The sequence below is a fragment of the Ursus arctos genome, unplaced genomic scaffold (assembly GCF_023065955.2).
Source record: "Ursus arctos isolate Adak ecotype North America unplaced genomic scaffold, UrsArc2.0 scaffold_7, whole genome shotgun sequence".
In the NCBI taxonomy this organism is placed as follows: domain Eukaryota; kingdom Metazoa; phylum Chordata; class Mammalia; order Carnivora; family Ursidae; genus Ursus; species Ursus arctos.
This window is the reverse complement of record NW_026623089.1, coordinates 80,671,277-80,688,533: the sequence shown is the minus strand read 5'-3', so window position 1 is coordinate 80,688,533 and position 17,257 is coordinate 80,671,277. Positions and strand designations below refer to the sequence as shown.

At 36.3% G+C, this 17,257-nt stretch overlaps 1 pseudogene; it reads right to left on the bottom strand.

Annotated features, from left to right (window-relative positions):
- Positions 1 to 10,433, bottom strand: part of LOC113259268 (mitochondrial intermediate peptidase-like) — a 53,433-nt pseudogene extending 43,000 nt beyond the window's left edge.
- Positions 10,434 to 17,257: the final 6,824 nt, after the last annotated feature.

Below are 17,257 nucleotides of genomic sequence, written 5' to 3'. Positions count from 1 at the left end.
TTCATTGTTGTAGTCTATGTGCTTTGTATGTGTTAGATACCTATTAAAAGAATGATGGATAATAATTCTGTTGAAAGGAATATATAACTCAGAATTCTGAGCCATGAAATTTTTCTTTATTGTAAATGCTTATGATGTTTATCTACATTTACTACATTGCTTTTTGCTATTTATTACCTTACCTAACAGTTTTATTACATGAATTATTATTATCTGCATGACCTATACTTAAATATCATCAAGAATGATTTCTTTTGAGAGAGAGGGGAAAATGGTGGAAGAGTAGGAGGACCCCAGGCTTGCCTCGTCCCATGAATACAACTAGATAACTATCAAATCATCCTAAATACTCCAGAATTCAATCAAGACTGGAAGAACAAACTCCACAACGAAAGGTAGAGAAGAGGCCACATCAAAGAAGGTAGGAAGTGTGGAGAGGTAGCTTAGGAGAAAAACGGTTCATGGATGCTATGGTTGGGAGGAAGCTGTGGTTGTAGAGAAGGGCAATTGTTAGACTAGCACACAAGGCAGCATATGAGGAAGATGATTCCCCATAACAACTGGCTTGGAAAACAAGAGGGCCTGAATTTCATGAGTTCTTGCAACCAGCAGGGCTTAAACCCTGGAGTTTTAAAGGTCAGTGTGCTTGGCTCTGGGAGACCTCAGAAGACATTGGGCTGCTAATAGAGAAAAGGCAAGGCAAACAGCCCGTGGACATACAACATAGAAACAGCGAACTGAAGAGCACATGGGGTGCACAGTGGGGACGTTATTCATTCATCTTGGAGCATGTCTTAGAGAGGAAGTTTCACGGAGAGACCCCTCCAGGAACAAAGAAACTGGAAGGTACTATTTGCTCCCCCCATCCCTCAGCATAAACAGAACCACCTGCAGGACCCATCACAGCACTGACACTGGCTACCAAACTTGCTTTCACAAACCCCGCCCTCCATACTCAGAAAGAACCACCCTTCCCAGTCATGCTTGTCTCAGTTCCAGTGCAGTGGGCCCCCTCCTCCGGAAGACTGGCCCAAACCCCTGCCAATACTGGATCTCCCAACTCAGAAGTTGTGCAAGGCCTTGGTTTTTGTGGTGGCAGTGACAAGTCTCATTTCATAAGCAGACCAGAGTACACCTAGTTAGAACTCATCACATTCAGGCCAGGGACCAAACACTGCCCACAATAGGCAAAGAGAGCCTCTGCAGATGACTGGCCTGAAAAATAAAGCAGCCAGGACTTAACAGCAGAGGACATGCAGCATACATCGGAGACACTCCTGGAAGTGCCAGGCCCTGAGGAACAGAGCACACTACACTGCAGGGCACTGCAGGACCTCTTCTTCATAAAGCCATCACCCTCAAGAACAGGATACATAGCTGACTTTCCTAACACAGAAACAGGCACAGAGACTTAGGCAAAATCAGAAGACAAAGGAATTTGTCCCAAATGAAGGAACAGAACAAGGCCACAACCAGAGATCAAAGGAAAACAGATATAAATAACATGCTGATGGATGATTTAAAGCAATGATCATAGGGATCACTGGACCAGAGAAAAGAGGGGAGAACATCAGAGAGACCATTAACATGATGATAAGGAATAACAGTGAAGTAAAGTGCTCAATAAACAAAATGAGAAACACACTTGATAGAATAAATAGCAGTTTAGAAGAAGGAGAATGAATTAATGACCTAAAAGACACAGTAATGGAAAGTAATCAGCTGAACAAAAGACAGAAAAAAGAATTATGCAGAATGAGAATAGATTTAAGGAGCTCAGTGACTACATCAAATGCGATAGCATTTGTATTATAGGAGTCCCAGAAGAAGAAAAGAGAGAAAAAGGAGAATTTATTTGAAGAAATGATAGCTGTAAACCTCCCTTATCTGGAGGAAAGAAACAGATATCCAGATCCAAGAAACACAGAAAACCTCCAACAAAATCAGCAAAAGTGGATTCACACCAAACATATTGTAATTAAAATGGCAAAATGTAATGATAAAGAAAAAAATCTTAAAAGCAGGAAGACAAAGGAAGATAGTTACACAAAAAGAAACCACACAAGCCTATCAGCATATTTTTCAGCAGAAACTTTCCAAGACAGAAAGGAGTGGCATGATCTTTTCAAAATGCTGAAGAGAAAAAATCTACAGCCAAGAATACTCTGTCCAGCATGGCTATCATTCCAAATAGAAGAAGAGATCGCATTTCCCAGACAAACAAAAACTAAAGAAATTCATGACCCCTAACCCAGCCCTGCAGGAAATATTACAGGGGACTCTTTGAGTGGAAAGGAAAGACCAAAAATGACAGTATGAAGGTAGGAAACACAAAAGCAGTAAAAATTAATATTTCTGTAAAAAAACCATCAAGGAACTCACAAAATAAAAGGATGTAAAATATGACACCATATACCTGAAATGTGGGGAGGAGAGGACTAAAGACTGGATTCAATCCTAAACAACCACCAACTTAATATAGACTGCTATATGCAGAAGATGTTATATACAAACCTAATGGTAACTGCAAATCAAAAATCAGAGAGATAATAAATATGCAAAAATGAAGAGAAAGAAATCCAAATGCATGACTAAAAAAACCAACCAAATCATGAAAGACAAGGGTCAGAGAAAATCTTGAGAAACAGCTACAAAACAAGTAATAAAATGGCAATAAACACACATATCAAAAATTACTTTAAATATAAATGGACCAAGTGCTCCAATAAAAAGACATAGAGTGATAGAATGGATAAAAAAAAAAAAAGATCTAAATGCTGCCTATATCCCATCTATATGCTGCCTACAAGAAATTCATTTCAGACCTAAAGACACCTGCAGATTGAAAGTAAGTTGATGGAAAAACATTTATCAAAACATTTGTCAAAAGAAAGCTGGAGTCACAACACTTATATCAGAAAAAACAGACTTTAAAACAAAGACTGTAACAAGACACAAAGTACGACACTATATAATTATAAAGACACAAAGTACGACACTATATAATTATAAAAGGAACAATCCAACAAGAAGATATAACAATTGTAAATATTTATGCACCCAACAGGAAAGCACCCAAATACATAAAACAGTTAATAACAAACATAAAGGAACTAATTGATAATAATACAATACTAGGGACTTTAACGGCCCACTTACATCAATGGACAGAGAATCAAAACATAAAGTTAAGAAGGAAACAATGGCTTTGAATGACACACTGAACCAGATGGATTTAAACAGATTTATTTGCAACAGTCCATCCTAAAACAGCAGAATACACATTCTTTTCAATTGTACATGGAACATTCTCCAAATCAGATCACATATTAGGCCACAAAACAAGCCTCAATGAATTTTAAGATTGAAGCCATACCATGCACTGTTTCCAAACACAACACTATGAAACTGGAAGTCACCACAAGAAAACATTTGGAAAAAGCACAAATATGTGGAGGTTAAATAACATGCTACTAAACAATGAATGAGTCAACCAGGAAATCAAAGAAGAAATAAAAAGTACATAGAAACCCATGAAAATGAAAACACAACAGTCCAAAACCTTTGGGATACAACAAAAGCTGCATATAAGAGGGAGGTTTTTGGCAATACAGATCAACCTCAAGAAGCAAGACAAAATCTCAAACAACCTAACCTTACACCTAAAGGAGCTAGAAAAAGAACAGTAAATGAAGCTTAAAGCCAGCAAAAGGAAAGAACTAGTAAAGATTAGATCAGGAATAAATGATATAGAAATTAAAAAAGCAATGGAACAGATCAATGAAACCAGGAGCTGGTTCTTTGAAAAAAATCAATAAAATTGATGAACATTTAAACAGACTTATCAAGAAAAAAAAAGACCTAAATAAATAAAATCACAAATGAGAGAGGAGAAATAACAACCAACACCCCACAAACACAAACAATTATAAAAGAATATTATAAAAAGTATGCCAACAAACTGGACAAGCTAGAAGAAATGGATAAATTCCTAGAAACATATAACCTACCAAAACTGAAATAAGAAGCAAAAAAAAAAATTTTTTTTTGAACAGACCAATTACCAGCAAAGGAATTGAATCAGTAATCAAAAACTCCCAACAACGGAAGTCCAGGACCAGATGGCTTCACAGGGGAATTCTACTAAACATTTAAAGAAGAGTTAATACCTATTCTTTTCAAATTATTCCAAAAAATAGAAGAGGAAATTCATTCTATGAGGGCAGTATTATCCCGATACCAGAACCAGATAAAAACACCACCAAAAAAAAGAGAACTACAAGCCAATATCTCTGATGAACACAGTTGGAAAAATTCTCAACAAAATACTAGCAAACCAAATTCAATAATACAGTGAAAAAAAATTCACTACGATCAAGTGGGATTCATTTCTGGGTTGTAAGGGTGGTTCAATATTCACAAATGAATTAACATGATACACCATATCAATAAGAGAAATGAAAAGAACCTTATGATCATTTCAAAAGACGCAGATAAAGCATTTGACAAGGTACAGCATCCATTGCCGTACTTTGTTGAAGGATAAAAACCTTCAACAAAGTAGGTTTAGAAGGAACATACCTCAACATAATAAAGGCCATATATGAAAACCCACAGCTAACATCATCCTCAATGGGGAAAAACTGAGGGGCTTTCTCATAAGGTCGGGAGTAAGACAAGGATGTCCACTCTCACAACTTTTATTCAACATATCACTAGTAGTCCTAGCCACAGCAATCAGATAACAAAAAGAAATAAAAAGCATCCAAATCAGTAAGGAAGAAGTAAAACTTTCACTATTTGCAGATGATCTAATACTATCATGGAAAACCTGAAAGACTCCACTAAAAAACTGCTAGAACTGATAAACACATTCAGTAAAGCTGTAGGATACAAAATCAACCTGCAGAAATGTGTTACATTTCTATACACCAATAAAGAAGCAGCAGAAATAGAAATTAAGAAAACAATCCCATTTATAATTGCACCAAAAATTAGATATGTAGGAAAAAACCTAATCACAGAGGTGAAAAATCTGTACTCTGAAAATTATAGAACACTGATGAAAGAAATTGAAGATGACACAAAGAATTGGAAAGACATTCCATGCTCATGGATTGGAAAAATAAATAATGTCAAAATGTCTAACTACCCAAAGCAATCTACACACTTAATACAATCTCTATCAAAATATCAACTGCATTTTTTCACAGAACTAGAACAATCTTAACCACGAAGGACCCCAAATAGCCATAACAGCCTTGAAAAAGAAAAGCAAATCTGGAGGTATCACAATTCCAGACTTCAAGCTATATTACCAAGCTGTAGTAATCAAAATAGTATTAGCACAAAAACAGACACATAGATCAATGAAACAGAATAGAAAATCCAGAAATAAGCCCTCAATCATATGGTCAATTAATCTTCAACAAAACAAGAAAGAATATCCAATGGGAGCTTCTTTTCAACAAATGATGTTGGGAATATTGGAGAGCAACATGCTGAAGAATGAAATTAGACCACTTTCTTACACCATACACAAAAATAAATTCAAAATGTACTAAAGATAAAAATGTGAGGCCCAAAACCTTAAAAATCCTAGAAGGGAGTGCAGGCTGTAACTTCTTTGATATGAGCCATTGCAACTTTTTTCTAGATATGTCTGCTGAAGCAAGGGAAACAAAAGCAAAAATAAACTATTGGGATCATATATTAAAAAATCTGCACAGGGAAGAAAACAACCAACAAAACTAAAAGGCAACCTATGGAATGGGAGAAGATATTTGCAAATGATGTATCCAGTAAATGGTTAGTATCCAAAATATATAAAGACATAAAACTCAACACCCAAAAAACAAATAATCCAATTGAAAAATGGGGAGAGATATGAAAAGATATTTTTTCCAGAGAAGACATATGGATGGTCAAGAGACACATGATAAGATGCACATCATCACTTACAATCACAGAAAAGCAAATCAAAACTACAATGTGACATCACCTCACACCTGTCAGAATGACTAAATCAACAACACAGGAAACAACAGGTGTTGGCAAGAATGTAGAGAAAAAGGAACCCTCATGCACTGTTGGTAGGAATGCAAACTGGTGCAGCTACTGTGGAAAAGAGTGTGGAGGTTCTTCAAAAAAGTTAAAAATAGAGCTATCTTATGCTCTAGCAAGCCCAGTACTGTGTGTATTTACCAAAGAATAAGAAAACACTAATTCAAAGGGATACATGCACCCCTATGTTTATAATAGCATTATTTACAATAGCCACGTCATGGAGGCAGCCCAAGTGTCCATCAATTGATGAATGGATAAAGAAGATGTGGTATACACATACAATGGAATGTTAGCCATCAAAAGAATGAAATCTTGCCATTTGCAATGATATGGATGAAGCTAGAGAGTATTATGCTAAGTGAAGTAAGTCAGACAGAGAAAGACAAATATATGATTTCTCTTGTGTGTGCAATTTAAGAAACAAAATAAATTAGCAAAGGAAAAAAAAAAAAACAGAGAGAGAGACAAGCCAAAACACAGACTCAACTATAGAGAATAAACTAATGGTTACCAGAAGGAAGGTGGACGGCAGGATGGGTGAGATAGGTGATGGTGATGAAGCAGTGAACTTGTTGTGATGAGCACTGAGTGATCGAAATAAAAACTTTAAATACATAAAAATTTTAAAAAGGAATAGTCAACCTCAAAAAAACAAAAAGAATGGTCCTTTTTGCTTCTATCTTCAAAGATTTAAATTTACATAAACTAGGAAAACTGCTATAACAGGTATATTAAAAATTATGAAGCATTTGAGTGACATTGCTATTATAGAGATTGTAATAAATTATAATGTAATTTAACTTTCCGAAACTGAATAATAGAAATTTTAAAACCTTTGCTTGTCATGCCATGAAAAATGAGAAAAGATTCACTTTGAAACAGCGAAACAGCCATAAATCTGTTTAATGGTTGATAACACAGCCAATATTTTAAAGAAAACAAGATAGTGGTTTAATATATTCCAACTGAATTTTGAATTTTATAAATAAAATATAAGTAGGTAGGAAGGAAATTAATATTTCAAAGTGAAAGCGAAACAGTATATATAAGAGAGAAGCAAACTTAAAACCACAATGAAGTTCTCTGGGAGATATTCTATAATTTCATAATATACCATGAAATGATCTATACACAGTCTGTTTGATAATGTCCTTCACTGCTCAATTTAGCATCATGTAAGCAATACAGATGGTGTGTCTACCCTATTTTCTTCTTTCTAATGATGTCTATGTTCTCCTCTTGGAATGTGAAATTTAAAACATATATGTGACATATTGTATGTACATCTTTCCCTCCCTCCCTCCTTCCCTCCCTCCCTCCTTCTCCCTCTCCTTCTTTCCTTCTTTCCTTCCTTCCTTCCTTCCTTCCTTCCTTCCTTCCTTCCTTCCTTCCTTCCTTCCTTCCTCCTTCCCTCTTTCTTTCCTTTCTTCCTTCTTTCCTTCTACCTTTGACCTTTATGATTTATGGTAGATATGCTCATATCAAGCCCAGCAATGGGTTTTGATTGATATAAGTCAACCAACCAAAGGTTGGTTTAAAAGATGCTATGGGAGAGGTGCCTGGGTGGCTCAGTCAGGTAAGTGTCTGCCTTTGGCTCAGGTCATGATCCTGGGGTCCTGGGATCGAGCCCACATTGGGCTCCCTGCTCAATGGGGAGTCTGTTTCTCCCTCTCCCTCTATTCCTTCCCCCTGCTCATGCTCTTTCTCTTGCTCTCTTTCTCTCTCTCTCTCAAATAAGTAAACAAAATATTTTTTAAAAAGATGCTATGGGATACCATTTTGGCTAATGAGACAAAGGGTAACTTCTGAGGGGCTTCTAGGAAATGTGCCCTTGCTCTTACTAATTAATGGGGAGTCCCTGTTAAAACCTTGGATGTTATAGGGACTAAATGAGATATTTTGACACAAATGAACCAGCCTAGGATAATCTGATGTAAATCAGCAAAGAAAAAGATTTTCAAAGTCTGGGTTCCTAAGGCCATTACTGGTGTCTTCAGTCAGCTGCTGTTAACAGAATACCATAGACTATGTAACTTAAACAATAAACATTGATCTCTCCCAGTTCTGGGGACTAGATGTCTGGTGAGTGCCCTCTTCCTTATTTGAAGACAATTGTCTTCCCATTGTATCCTCACTTGTCAGAGAGAGAAGAAATAAGCTCACTCATCTCTTGTCACAAGGATGTTAATGCCATCATAAGAACAGGAAAGAAGAGCCCTCCCAAAGGCCTCATTTCCAAATACCATTACATTGGGAATTAAGGTTTCAACATATGAATTTTGTGAGGCCACAAACTTTCAGTTCATAGCACATGGACTCAACATATCCTGGAGCTCCCCTAATTCTGAACTTCTTATCTGGAGTAGTTCTCCTTGTTGCTCAAAAATGTGAATCTGAGATTTTAACATATAACTCAAAAGATACAAGACAGAAAACAATTCTACAGTAACATTATAAATGATAACACTTGTGAAGACCAATGCTATAAATCTGAGTGAGTGTATTGTGCTTTTTTGTACCCATCTTCATTGAGACTTCCTTAAAATACATCATGCATTAAGAATGCCATTTTCTTTTTCATAATTTTCACACTTTCTTCATAAAATTAGCATTTCACATTTTTCATTATTTCTTAAAAGTGAAATGTAGTATACATTCTGTGCCTACAAGTACAGAGAGCACACTCATAAAACTCATTGGCGAACAAAACAAACAATCACGTAAATACAACTCAAATCAGAGTACCAGAACCCTGGAAGCCTCCTCCACATCCATGTCCAAGCACAACCCTAACTTCTAACAGCAGAGATTCGTTTTGCTTATTTTAGAAATTGTGATAAATGGAATCACAAGGAATGTATTATTTTTATTAGATCATTTCTTTCGTAAGCCGTATGTTTCTAAGATCCATGCATTTTTAAAAGTAGATGCTGATTATCCATTGTTTTTGCTGTACAGAATTTTAGAATGAATATGCCACCATTTATTTATCAATTTTAACATTGATAGACATTTATTAAAAGGCATCATTAAAAATGTGAAAATTCAAGCCACAGACCAGTGAAAGGTATTTGAAATACATAAAGCTGACTGAGATCTCACATCCAGAATACACAGTCTATGACCATACCACTCTGAACATACCCAACCTTGTCAGAATACATAAAGATTACCCAGAATTCAATAAAAGACAGATAACCAAGTAATAAAATGTGTAAGACTTATAAATGCTATATAATGGATGATGGCCAAGTCTTCAATAAAAACCTGTAAAGATTATTTTTATTAGTAGTAATCAAACAAGTGCATATTAAAGCATAATTACATTCCACTATACATGCCCCAGAATGGCAAAAAAACAAACACAAAACAAAAGCAGGCTTATGACAATACCAAGTATTAGCAAACAAGTTTAGCAACAGAAATTCTTGGACTCTGTGCAGCTGGAATTGGCAATTAGTACATTCTGGAAAATATTTCCCTTGATCTTCTAAACTTTAGCATTTGCAATTTCTGTGACCTGAAAATTTCACTCATAGGTATACTCTCACTCGGTGGCCATTTGTTTCAGAGGACATGTATATGCATATTTTTAGCAGAATCAATTTGATTTGTCTAAAAGAATGGAAAGTATTTTTTTAAATCATCAACTCTCTCTTCTAGATCAATTCAATTGTGTCATAATTTACAAAAGACAAGAGCACTAAAGGAATGAGAAAAACAGGGAAGTAAAGTTTAATGTTGAACCCAGAGGGCTGAGCAAAAAAAAATCTGCAGGAGGTCCATTGTGCTCAAAATTTGTGGACATTGAACTTAGGGGTAGCGATTATAGAATTCATTACTATGTCTCCTGGACTGATTCTCTCCCATTCAAGAGAAAAACAATTGTTCATACCTTCTCGACTATTCTCAAGCCTGATGTGGCAGCCAGGGGTGTGTACTGCTCAGATCTTCCTCCAAGAGGAACCCACCAAGAATGTAGCTGGCTTACTGACGTCAGGGGCCATGACTTTGGCTCCATCACCACCTCACACACAGGACGGGTTCTCCTTGGGCTGCTCCCTGCCAGTGATTGTGTGTGGCAGAAGGAACGGAGCATTGTTCTGTCTGAGAAATGACTCCTCAAAAGTACACTCTTCACTCTGGGACCCCATCACCCTGATTGAGACTCTGTTAAAGCTGTCTCAGTTGGGGTGTCCTTCTACTCAAACACCCTTCCTTTCCCACTTCCTTTCATAGTTGTTCTTACCTGTGTTTGGTCTGAAAGCTTCCTGTGCTAACTGCCCTTCATCATTCACTGAACATCCCCAAATAATTCTTTTGGACATCCAGTTCCATTCTGCTTCCCGGAGGACTTGAACCAGCATGTCCAGTAACCTATACTCTCTCCAAGCACTCTCAAAAACATCACCTCCCAGTCCTACCTTCCAGAGTCAACAGAAATTCAACTTTTTCTTCCAGAAATTCTAAAAGCTTATTTACATTCTTATCAATTAATTCTTCCTTTCAAATTATTAAAAAGAATTGTTCTTCTGCTTTAAAGGTGACTACAAATTATTTGCTGCACTTTTCAATGAGTGGTGGAATCTAATTATTCTGCCCCTGAAGTTGAGCTGGAACTTCTAAGACTAGATCGCTTGAAGTCTTGCAGATTTTAACCAAGTCTCCTAAAACACTCTATCTGGGAGGCCTCAGGCGCCATGTAAGGAATTAGTTTACCCTGATACTGGGGAGAAATCACATGCTGGCCCTTCATCCATAATTGCACCTAAACTCAACTTTTTGACCATTTCTACAAAGACACAAAACACAAAAAAGGTAGTCTTGGATGGTCCAGATCCAGACTCACCCATCTACCAACAATCGCTCAATCCCACAAGGAGCAGAAGAATTGTCCAGCTGAGCTGTCTGACTTCTGACCCTCAAAATCTTAATTTATAAGAAGATAGAATGAATTTATTATTGCTTTAAGTTTTTGAATTCCATAATAGTTTATTATACAGAAATGGATAACATGAACACTCTTCCCCTGTCTATGGGCCATTCATCAACCCATGTATTCTGTCTTTATTGCTTCATAAAGGATATACTGGTATTGCTGGCCTCCTTTTCCTCTAATTATCCAAATTTACACTCTCTTCTGATACCATTTTAATATGCTTAAATCTTAGAAGCACAGACCCTGTGGACTAGGCTTGTTGAACTAACAAACAGACACAAAAATTTCAGTGACTTAATCACATAGAAGTTTATATTTTGCTAATGGAAGAGCCCTGGGTGGATGTTAAGATTGTCGAGAGAGCTCTACTTCATGATCACTCAGAGACTCATCTCTTTACATCTTGTGTATTCTCTCTCCTCCAGTGCATCTATCATACTGAAGAGGAAAGAGACAGAAAAGGAGCAAAAAATATTTTATATGCCAGGCCTGAGAGTGGGAGATATCAAAACTGCCCATATTCCACTGGCTTGAACGGAGTGAAATGCCACACCTAGCTGAGAGGGAGCCTAAAATACAGTCTACTTGCACAACCAAGAATAGGAGAAGACGACTCTTGGAGAACATTAAGTTCTACCTGTCTCTACTATCAGATTAGGGAAGTCATTTTGTTAAAATATCCCAAACAACGATGGAATATGGGTTTTTTATAACTCTTCATAAAGTGCTAGTAAATAATTTTATTATCCCTATTACTATCCCTATTGAATAACCCTATAAGAGCAGTGTTCACATGGGATAAAATATTTGCAAGTTGTGCATCTCATAAGAGACTTGTATCTTGTATAGTTTAATCAATGTACACAGGCAGTATATATTTTCCTACTATCATTGCTCGACATCGTTACCTTATTATCATATTGTCCCTGCCCTTTTATTTTTACTTTGACTAATTTTTCAGTCAGATCAAAGATTTAGGTGTGTCGTCCCTTTCCCAACAAGGATACCTTCATCTCTAAACATTTCTTTATGTTGTTATTCATTACATGTGAATTATAGGTTGATAAAGCATGGAATTTCTGGTCACCCTTTTGTAGGGAAAGTTTCCTTTCTCTCCAAACAAGTAAAGAGCCAATTTTTTTGCCCCTTTAACTTCAATTGACTGTCCCACATGCATGTTATAGGCTTAGTTCATATATGGGGATGAATACCTTTTCAATACATTTCTTTAATAACACAGAATTTCTGTGAGCAAGTTGAGTGATTCAAGCAATAACTGAAATTTTACCTAATATGATTAAATACTAATGTGATTAAAACTGATTCATAAAAACACACATTCACCAATATATTAGGTCACCAAATATATTATCTTTACTGCCAAACATAGTGAAAATGCATAGAGACAGTCTGCTGCCTTAGTGGTATTATGCGTAGTGAACACGTAATGGAAGAAACAGCTTAAAATCAGGTTTTCTGACCTCAAGTTCTCTCCAGTACAATATAGGGACTATATTCCTTTTTAACATGATAAACTATTTTGACATCTTGAAAAAAATAATTACGTTTTTTATTGGTTTCACCATAGAAGTTTCATAGATGTGCTCTCTACTTGGCCATAAAACTTCTGTTGGTGTTTAGTATAGAGTGATAACAAGTGTAGTTATAAGTGGATATATATACTGATACCCCCAATGATGTTCACTCTTCCTTTTCCTCATTACAGACACTTATAAAACAAATGTTTACAATTCAGACTGTGCCCTACAGATAGTTTTCTGAAGGTTCACAGTTAAATTCACTATGTTATATTCGTCTTTATTTTTATAGGATTTATAGCTTCCATTAAAATGATCTAGGACAGGCTTGTTTCAGTGAAAATTGCACAGATTTAAATCTGGAATAAAGACTAGCATAATTCTGCTGAAGGGTGACTTGAAAATTTGTGAAACATTCCATTCTTTTAAAAAGGAAGCCTAGGGCGCCTGAGTGGCTCAGTCGGTTGAGTGTCTGACTCTTGGTTTTGGCTCAGGTCATGATCTTGGGGTCGTGGGATCGAGCCCTGCATCAGGCTCTGTGCTCAATGAGGTGTCTGTTTGAGGATTCTCTCCCTCTGCTTCTCCCCCAGCTCACATGCTCTCTGTCTTTAAAATAAATAAATAAACCTTTAAAAAATAAAAATAAAAAGGAAGCCTGACTTCGAACTCTTGTATTAATTTAATACAATGTAAACTTGTACACAGGGGTTAAATCTCCTCAGTAAAAGTAAATGAAATGGAAAACTGAATACAAAGGAAACCAATCCTGTAGGAAGCCAGTGAGAGTAGAAATAAACAAAATGGAGCGAATTTTTTAAAATCTAAATTTAAAATGGACAAAGTCATACCAAGAAGATTCTCATGCATGGAGAGCACATGTGACAATTTTAACAGTGTCCAAAATATTATATGGGACATGGATTCAAAAAAATTGCCATTAGTATTTCTATTGTAGCCTCCAAGGAGCAAAGAAATCTTGCATCTAAACCATTGTTTTTAAATGGTAATATAGGTACTTGTTTTATTTATTCATCTTGCTACCATTTATTTACCAAGAGGGTCTTCTGCCAAGTGGAAGAGCGTATGGCAAGTGATAAGGTTTGGTTGGTTTTATATTCTAGTTGGAGAAAAGTATTCATAAACAACTTTGCTACAAAGCAGTAACAAAGTAACTATTACACAAGATGTTGTTAACCTCCATGGGGATAAAAGAAGGGAGAGGTGACTCCTTGTTGGTGTGATCAAAGAAGACCTCATAAGAAAGGTCACAATTGAGGAAGTCCAGAAAGATAATAAGGTTTCAACACTCAGAGCTCTTGGGGTGCAGATGGTCTCATAAGGATAAAGAACACTTTGAACCAAAGCCTTAAAGCAGAAATGTAACCAAGGAATGATAAAGAGATCCCCTTGAGTGTACAGAAGAGGGCTTGAAGGATTGTAATGAATGGCTAAATTAAAGGGTGATAGCAAGGCTAGAGTTATAGAATGTTTAAATCTGGACTGAAGACTTCCTTATAAATTTGGTAGAAAATATTAATTTTAATTTGACTAGTTTATTTTATCTAGAAGTTGTTAAAAAGTGTCAGAGATTTAAAGAGTGTGATGTAGGAATTTCACAGATTACATGATCATACATTAACTAAATTATGCCTCACAAAAGTGTCTTACACATACTTCTAACTGTATTATGGACTGAATATTATAAAAACAGCAGGGACCCAATGAGAACTTAAAGACCACCTGACAATTCAATGCTAAGAGGAGGAAAACACCAGAGGGATCTAATTGGACATGACAACAGATTAGCATAAAACATTAGTATATTTTCCAAAATATTTGGGTTTTCTTAAAAGATTTTATTTATTTATTTGAGAGACAGCAAGAGCAAGAGAGAGAGCATAAGCAAGGGGAGTGGTAGAGGGAGAGGAAGAAGAAGACACCCTGCCAAGCAAGGACCCCGACTCGACTTGGGACTCCATCTTAGCACCCTGGCTGGGATCATGACCTGAGCAGAAGGCAGATGCTTAACGACTGAGCCACTCAGGCACTCCATTTTCCAAAATATTTGAAGTTTTGATTTGCCACCATCACTCTTAATGATGAACGGTTTGCTTTTAAGATGTAAACTAATAAAAGTATAAAGCCGTGGCAAATAGCCAGATATTGAAAATACTGCATACTTAATCATTTAAAGATTTTTTTCTTTCATATTTTAATTTCAAAATATACTGACATAATAATGCATACTAATTATTTAATACCCCAAGCTGAACTTTTAACTAATAGTAACACCCAATCAGAAAAGTTAACAAATATTTTGTAAAGTATATTTGCAAACTAGATTCAAAGTTCACTACAACCCTGTTTGTGGGATGAAAATATGTGAAGGTTTACAAATGAAAATTAAGTTAGCTGGCTCTAGGAAATATGGTCTGTAGATACTATAAATCGGACATGTATTATTCCTTCCTGTTGTACCTTCAAACATGAGGGAATATTAGCATCTCAGTGTTGAAATACGATAAACATTTTAACACATATGATATGCAACCATCTCTCCACACTCAGACCAGGATAGGGGGCCCATGTCAATCTGTAAATTCAAACTGCATTCAAATATTAGTAAATCTTAATTTCTTTATTTTTTAGATTAAAATAAATAATAGGAGATCTAAAGTTTGCTTCTACACCACCATCAATCTTCTTGATCCTTACTTTGTGCATCACTACTCTACAATTATACATTTAGCTTAATATTAAAATTCTATTCAGATGCAAACACATCAAGAGAATAATCTCATATTTCCAACTGCCTGCATTAAATAGTAACACCTGATTGCATGAAACTAATCTACGCTTTCTGGCTGGCTGTTCTATATTTTCCCTTACCTGAAAATTTTATAACCTAGTTTGCCTTTTAGTTTAAATTACATCATCAGCCAAAGAATGCTTTAAATAATGCATCATTTCAGCATCATTTTGTTTTCACCTACCTGGGTTTACTTTCTTCCTCCCTCTAAACCCATTAATGTCTTCTTAATCTTCTCCTTCTTCCTCTTCTGTTTTAAACCACTGACATAATGTCACTGCAAGATCCAAAACGTAAATGCATGTATGCACATGCCCACACACAGGGGTACTCCAGAAAACTAATGCATTGGTCAGGACAAAACAAAGCATACAGGGTAGCAACTTTAAGAAGAGAGAGGACCAGAAGGAGATGCTGTGCTGAAAATCACTGCCTGTATTCATCAGTTGATTTGAAAAGGAGTCAAAGAACTTGGAATTTAAGGCTAGGCAACTGCAAAAGGTTCATATTACCATGCAGTAAGATACAAAATCTGAGTCCACATGGAAGATGGATTTTGCCTCTTGGTGAAACATGTGGGCTCAAGGTCTCCTAAGTCATTTGTTTCCTTTTATTGTTATTATTGTTTTGATGTAAGAAATTATTTTTGTGTAGGCGAGGTAAGAGAAGATTAATTATAACATTAATTGATTAATTTACCAGACTGATTTTTGAAGACGAAGGGAAGAAACATCAAAATCAAACGAACTGAATCCACAGAAGTCTAAGCATCCACTGTAGGGATGGAAAACTCTTCCTCCTTCCCTTCTAGATTCTTCGGCTGGTCTAATAATTAAGACAGATTAACAGGAGAAAAACAGATTTAATTTTGTACATATGGGAGCCCATAAAAATATGAGACTCTCCAAAGTGACCAGAACAGGAAGCTCTTACACCTTTTAGACAAGGAAACAATGAACTTGTGAAGAATTGACAAAACAAAGGGGTTTGGGCTCCAGAAACCACAGGGCAGGTGGGGCAGAGCAGAAGCACTCGATGAGAAGCTGGCGTTGGTAGCAGAGGTGGTGAGGTGCTTTCATGGGCATGCAGAGGGGCAAACTGATGACCTGGAGTAAGCATATCTCCAAGCACATGCAATGTCCAGAGGGACTTAAGAAGTAACTGGGAGAGACATCTGATGAAAGTAGAAGGCCCTGTGATTTGATCATTAGTGTTGACTGCTCCCACAGAGTAGTCAAGCCCAAGACAAGCAGAGGAATCAGTCATCACAGGCGAATGTTTCAGGTTGGTATTTTGGAAGCAGAATTGCCCACATTTGGGTTGTGGTTCAAGCTATGGGCACAGATGTGATTATCAGTGGAGGGCGAGACAGAGTTCCTTTTGAGAAAAAACTCTTAAGAGACATCCTTATTTATTCTATGCTTTAATCTACATTAACATATTTTTCTATAACCACCCAGACTCCAAAGTTTTGATTTTTGGTGAATAAGAGTTGAGAGGGGGGAAATGAATCAAATAAAGTAGAATGTGGTCCCTAGAGATAAAGACATTTAATCATAGCATGCAGATAAGAACTTCTAAGTGTTATTCATAAGAGGCCATTACTGTAAAGAGGTACACATTAAATTCTGCTCAGTTTAAAGATGGGGACATATCAGCACTGTTAAGGTCAATTTAATTAAAACTGGGGAAAAAATCACTCATGCTTAAGATTCCATACTTCATTTCAGGGGCCCTGATCACAGCTGCTTTAGAGAAATTCTTTGGTCTATTTTCAGAGAAATATTTTCTCAACTATGGAATTGGTTGCTTTAAAAATGTATAAACTACATGGTTTTGATTCCTTTGAAATACCATTATAAACAAACCTCTTTTCTTTGTCCTATGATAGTCAACAGAGGAGAT